Raw genomic sequence first — 6,000 nt, 5'->3', positions numbered from 1 at the left:
CCTAGGACTAGGCGCCCCAGAGGCACCGGACCCCCGGAACACTGAGGCGCCTGGCATTGAGGAACCGCGCAGGACTGCCAGCTCTTCGCCGGGAATTCGTTGAGACCGAATCTCGGCCAATCCCGCGTTGGCCGAGGGCCGCGGCAGCCGGGAAAGGCCAGGCTGCGGCCGGGCCCGCAACCCCGTCCCTAGCGGGTGGAGCAGCCGGGGAGGGCGCTGCGAGCGTCACAGGCAGGGCCAGCTACCCGCAGCAGAAAGTTCCCAACTTCCCGCCTGCCAGGTGCCTGCTGGAAATGATCAGTCTCTCTTCAAAAATAGAAAGGGAGTTATCCGAATAATTGTAGAGGTGCGGGGGGGGGGGGGAGAAATGAACGAACCTGCCTGGGCAGAAAGGCCTCCTTCCTTTCCTTGGCTTGAGCGAGCAGAACGCACTGACCAAATCCCCAGGTGAGTGCGCTCCGGGCGAGCGGGGGCTGACCGGGGGCCCGGAAACCCACGCCAGGCGGGGGTCCTAGAAGCTCACGCTGGGCCTCCGGTGGCACACGGGGAATCTGGCTCAACCTGTTAACGATAATAGCGGCTTTGTGTGGCCGGATCTGCGCGCAGGGGCTCTGTGGGAACGGCCCGAGCGCCGCCTTGCAATGCTCCCACCTCAGGAGCAGGTGTGTTGGTGTTTGTCTTATGCCCAGAACTCAGACGGGCGTCCTGTTTGTGGTGTGAGTGACTGGCAGGTAGGCGAAGTTGGTTCTAGGTGTAGGAGACAACTGAGCACGGACCTCCCTCCGGTGTGCCGAGCTGGAGCAGCTGGAAACCAGCGGCCGCGCTGCGGAGGGAGGAACTGTGGCCCGGGGCTGCCCCGGGTGCCTCGGGCCAGAAGTGGGAGGAGCCCCTCCCTCGTGCTGCCCCTCCTGCTCCCCCACACCCACCTGCACACACTTCCCACTCCGGCAGCTCCCAGACTTCTGCTCCTCCGAAGCGACTCTCCATCCTGGGCGCTCCCTAACCGGCTCAGTTTGCATTCCCACAGCCAGGCCGCCGTCCGGGCAGCTAGCAGGAACTGCCCGGGCTTTGCTCGAACTGCACGAATCCGCTACCCAGTATTTGCCCAGAGAGGCCCCTGGCACCACTCCTCTGCACCCACGCCTGGGTTCCTTTCCCCGGGGAGTCTGGTAGGAACAGACTTGGCAAGAGGGAGGGCTGAGCCAGCTGGATTTCCAAGAGGCTCCGAACAGACCGGGAAGATGGTGCGTTCGATGGATGAGGGAAGGCAGGGATGAGTGGAGGGAGCGATGGGCGTACGTGTTGTGATGAGGGGCGGGTAAAAACTCGCAGCCCCTCATTCGCAGCCTGCCTTTGTGTACAACCTCACACACCTCCTGGTGCTGGGCGTGGGTGTGCCGTGTTACTCCAGGAGAGCTACAGGTGTGCGCTGCTGGGTACATACACGCACACACAGTCTCCGCTTGGGCATTCGCGGTCACTCTCACCAGCGTAGCCCCTCCGGGCCCCACCAAGCTCCCACACGCGGTTATCCCTCGGCCACCGACCACGGCCCCCTCCGCCCCTTCTTCCCCCTCCCCCCCTAGCCCCGAGGGAGGAGGGTCGAACTCCCCAGTCGGCCTGGAGGTGGGGATTTCCTAGGCCCGTGCTTTTTTTTTTTTTTTAATGGTTTTATATTTTTTTCATGATTTTTAATTTATTTATTAATTTTTAGAGAGGAGAGGGAGAGACAGAGAGAGAGAGAGAAGGGGGGAAGAGCTGGAAACATCAACTTCCATATGTACCTTGACCAGGCAAGACCAGGGTTTCGAACCGGCAACCTCCGCATTTCCAGGTCGACACTTTATCCACTGCGCCACCACAGGTCAGGCTAGGCCCGTGCTTTTAACTTCCAGCTCTGCAGCCCCAGCGGCCCCCAAACTCTTGAGCTTGAGACTGGGTGTGGGGGCCACGGATCACCCTGGATTCTGGCCAAGGACCCTAACAAGGCCCAGACGTCCAGCGGCCACCGCTGCCCCCTGAAGCTTAGGGAAATCCGGTCTTGTTGTGTGTGCAAGAAGGTGGCGGAGGTCCAGGGGGTGCGAGGCCCCCAGTGCCAAGAGTCGCCCTGAGGAGGAGGTTTGGTGGGAGCTGCTCCTGCCCTCTCCCCCCCGTTTTCCGCCCAGAGCCCACGTATCTTCGGTTCCTGGGGAAGGAGTCTCAAGACCCAAAAGCTGGAGGCAGCAGCGACGATTCAGCCTCCCAAAGTGGGAGCCGGACCTTGGGCCTCAACACTGAAACACAGGACAAGTGAGTTCCGGGCGCCCTCTAGGGGCTATGCGGGGAGAGGCACCTGGAGCCAGGCCCTGGTAGGTTCTGGTCTGAGCGACCGGGACCCTTGGGACAGCAGGGTGGCTGCTTCCAGCCCGGGTGGAAAATATTAATAAGCAACATTATCGAGCGCCCTCTTTGTTCCAGATTCTGCACTAGATTTTAAAGGTATTATATGTAACTAACAACCACCCTGTGAGGTGGGTGGTATTTCCCTACCACTTTATAGACAAGGAAAGTTGAAGTCCAGAGGATTTATACAACTTGCCTAACAATATGCAGCTGAAAAATGTGGGGATCAGCATTCCAACTCAGGGTCTAATGCTAGAACTAAGGGCCTTGGGAGAGATGGCTGAGTCCAGAGATTTGGTGGATTTGGGGAGGCCTCCAGTTGAGAATTGACCAGCCTCCTAAGAGATGTCTCACTTTGTGGGAGGAAGTCTTAGCTCAGAGTTCCACTGGGAGTTTGCCCACTAGGATTGTGGGAAAAATGCTTTCAAACCACTGTGCCCCATCGGCTCTTACTGCCCGCCCTCCCCCCTCTCCTAAGATCATCCCTGAAGCACTGCCAGGCCTAGGAGACCTCTCCTCCCTCCACCACCTTTCCAGCACCCACCCTCTGGGCCTTCGCAGCCTGGGCTTGCCTGCTTCTGGGATGGAAGGGGCTTCTATGCACTTCCACCCTTTCTTTTCCCTCTTTTGGGTTCTTGTAATGGGGTTGGGAGGACTCAAACAAGCAGAAAGTTAAATATAGAAGCTATGAATCACACTTTATTAGACAAAGGGATGGAGAACCAGGAAGGGAAATTCTTTTCCTTTTCCATCTGCTCTGTGCAAATCCTACAGCTGAGGAGGCTGCTCTGGGCTGGCCAATGGGGACTGTGTTGGGATGGGTAGGATGATGCAGTCTGCAGGAGTTTCTTTGTCAACCTTTTAAGCAGTAAGAGTCCAGTTGGAATATGAAAAGCGAGCACAGCCCTGCATCCTCCAGAGTAGTAGAGGAGGAGGTAGCGAGGTGTCCCTGAGGAGGCTCTTTGATAGGCAGTATAAGGCACACTCATTTATATACTATATAACTGTCCCTGAACAATGTCTTAAGCTTGAATTTGTAGAAGAAACACTTATTAAAATGCAGATTCTGATTCATTATGCCTGGAGTGGGGCCTGAGATTCCAGGTTTAGAACAAGCTTCCTGTGCTGATGCTAGTTCAAAGATCAAGGTATTAAACTACCACCCTATGTTTGAAGATTAATCCTGGGTTCTCAAATTTGCCTGTCAAATATGGCTTGCAGTCTTATTTTCTTTTCCCTAGAGTCTTTTTTTATTTTATTTACAGAAATAAAAAATAAGGATGCAATCAATACCCCTTCTGATATGGTTTTGACCATTCACTCTCCAGCCTGCTGCTCACCCCTCCCTGGTCTTTCATGTCCCTGTGACCTGCGTGGCCCCTCCAATCTCCCTCTTCTGCACCTGTCTCTAAATTTCTCCTTCACTCCCAGGTGTCTGCTAAGGTGGCTTTGGACATCAGCCTAATTCTGAGCTCAGCTTCTGTGCTTTCTAACCTCCGGAAAGTTAATTAAATTTTAGGAGCCTGCACTTTCATTGCCCAAATTATAGGGCCAATCCTTCCTCAGATTACCGAAGGGATTTAAGGGGATAACGCAGGTAAAAGCGCTCGGCTCTTTTCAGGTGCTCCAGGAAAGGCTCGGGGCACCCCAGGGTGGTTTGACCTGGTTTTTCCACGCACCAGGTGGGGTGGGGCTGTAGGGGGCGCACCCTAAGATCTGCAGGGGCCCTGCTTTCCCCACCTCATTCCTAGACCCTTGGTTTTCCGGAGAACTCTCCTCGCAGGGAGTTTTCCCTCCGTAGCACTTCAAAGGGAGCCTCATTGTGTATTTAGGTGCCGCGCTTCCCGCCCCTCCTTGAAGCAAGGGGCAGATTAACCAGGCCCCGCGTTCGCTGGCGCCCGACTGTCCGTGAGGCGGGCGGGCTGAATGGGAGCTGGTTGGAGAACCTGCGGGGCTGGGTGGAGACCCCAGGGAGGAAACCTCTGTGGGGATCCGCCCAGCCCTGGAGGGGTAGAGGCGCCAGGCGGCGGGGTGGGGTCGCAGCAGAGCGGTGAGTCCCCCTGCCACTCCAGCTACACACACACACACACACACACACACACTCACACACACTCACACACACACACTCACACACACTCACACACACTCACACACTCACACACTCACACACTCACACTCACACACTCACACACACTCACACACACACTCACACACTCACACACACTCACACACACACTCACACACTCACACTCACACACTCACACACACTCACACACACACTCACACACTCACACACACTCACACCTCCTCAGTGCTCACAGGAACACACTGTTGCTCTGCCTTTCTCAGACTCTCGGCTGATTCTCAAGCTGACCCGCGCGTCTGCGTCCACACAAGGGGATGGGTTCGCTGCATGCCTATTCACTCACCGTCCCTTTCCCTGGACGTTCGTTGGTTACACCCAGTTGCTGTCCCCAGGCCCCGCCCCCACGTTTGCCTCCAGTCTAGGGAAACGCAGTATCGCTCGTTTCCAGGTGCCACATGGTCACACCTGACCTCACACAGAGAGGAGGCGAAGGCGGATCCCACAAGTTCATAGAAAAACTCTTCGGGGGCCTTCGCCGGCATCGCTCACCAGTTCTCTTGCTTTTAAGGAAGAACCAGCTCCTGCGTGCTGGCACGCTTGTTTAGGAGCCTGGCTTCGAGCTCGCAGACACCCCCTGGTACCCTTAAACCCATGTCGTATCCACAGGCTTCGCTGGAACGTTTCAGGCCAGAAATTAGGTGCTTTCTGGTCAGCGCAAAGGTGCGCTCTGGGCGGATTCTGCAGGGGTTGGCAGAAGGAGAGGGAGGGGTCAGTTATTAATCCCACAGCAGCCCTAAGTCAGATTCACACCTTCATCTACTGTCCTAGGGAGACTGAAACGCTGGCCGTCCCTTGAGCACCGGGGCGCTGGGACTCCAAGGCGCCTCGCAGCAGATCGACAGCGCCAGTGGGATCCCAGCCCGCCTAGCCCCGGTGGGAGAGGCTCCCAGCGCGAATGAAGAGCAGGGTCGGTAGTGCGTGAGCGATGTTCCTCGATGGCGGGTGGGCTAAAGCGGATCACTGGAAGGCCTGGGGCCTTTGGTTGCACCAACGGAGCAGAGCCTTCCGTTTAAGGGAGGTCCCCTAGCAACCCCCGAGCCTTCTAGGGTGGGTCCCACCGTCCCCTCCACACGGCAGTCCCGCTCCCTCCCTTGTCGTGGGATGTCACCTCCAGTTCACAGAAGTTCTCAGGACGCCAGTGGGCGCCCGCGGCGCGTACAGAGGAGCATCGGCACGAAGCTGCCCCGCGGTGCGCTGGGGATAGCCCGGAGTGTGGCGTCTTCCAGACTGTGTCCAGCTGGAGAGTGTGGCTGGAAGCTCTGCGGGGACAGTCAACGACCCAGAAGCGCCCCATATTCAACCTCCCACGCGCCCAGCTCCCAACCGCAGAGACTGCTGGGCTGGACAGCACGGGACCCTCGGAGGCAGGTATGCCAGGTTGAAATTTACCAGAGATGCGAAAAGGGTGAGAAACAGGCTCTCACTTTGAAGTCCAGCCTCACCAGGATCCGGAATTTCCAATACAAACAGGA

Source organism: Saccopteryx leptura, chromosome 13, assembly GCF_036850995.1.
Source record: "Saccopteryx leptura isolate mSacLep1 chromosome 13, mSacLep1_pri_phased_curated, whole genome shotgun sequence".
Lineage (NCBI taxonomy): Eukaryota > Metazoa > Chordata > Mammalia > Chiroptera > Emballonuridae > Saccopteryx > Saccopteryx leptura.
This window is presented reverse-complemented; position numbering follows the sequence as displayed.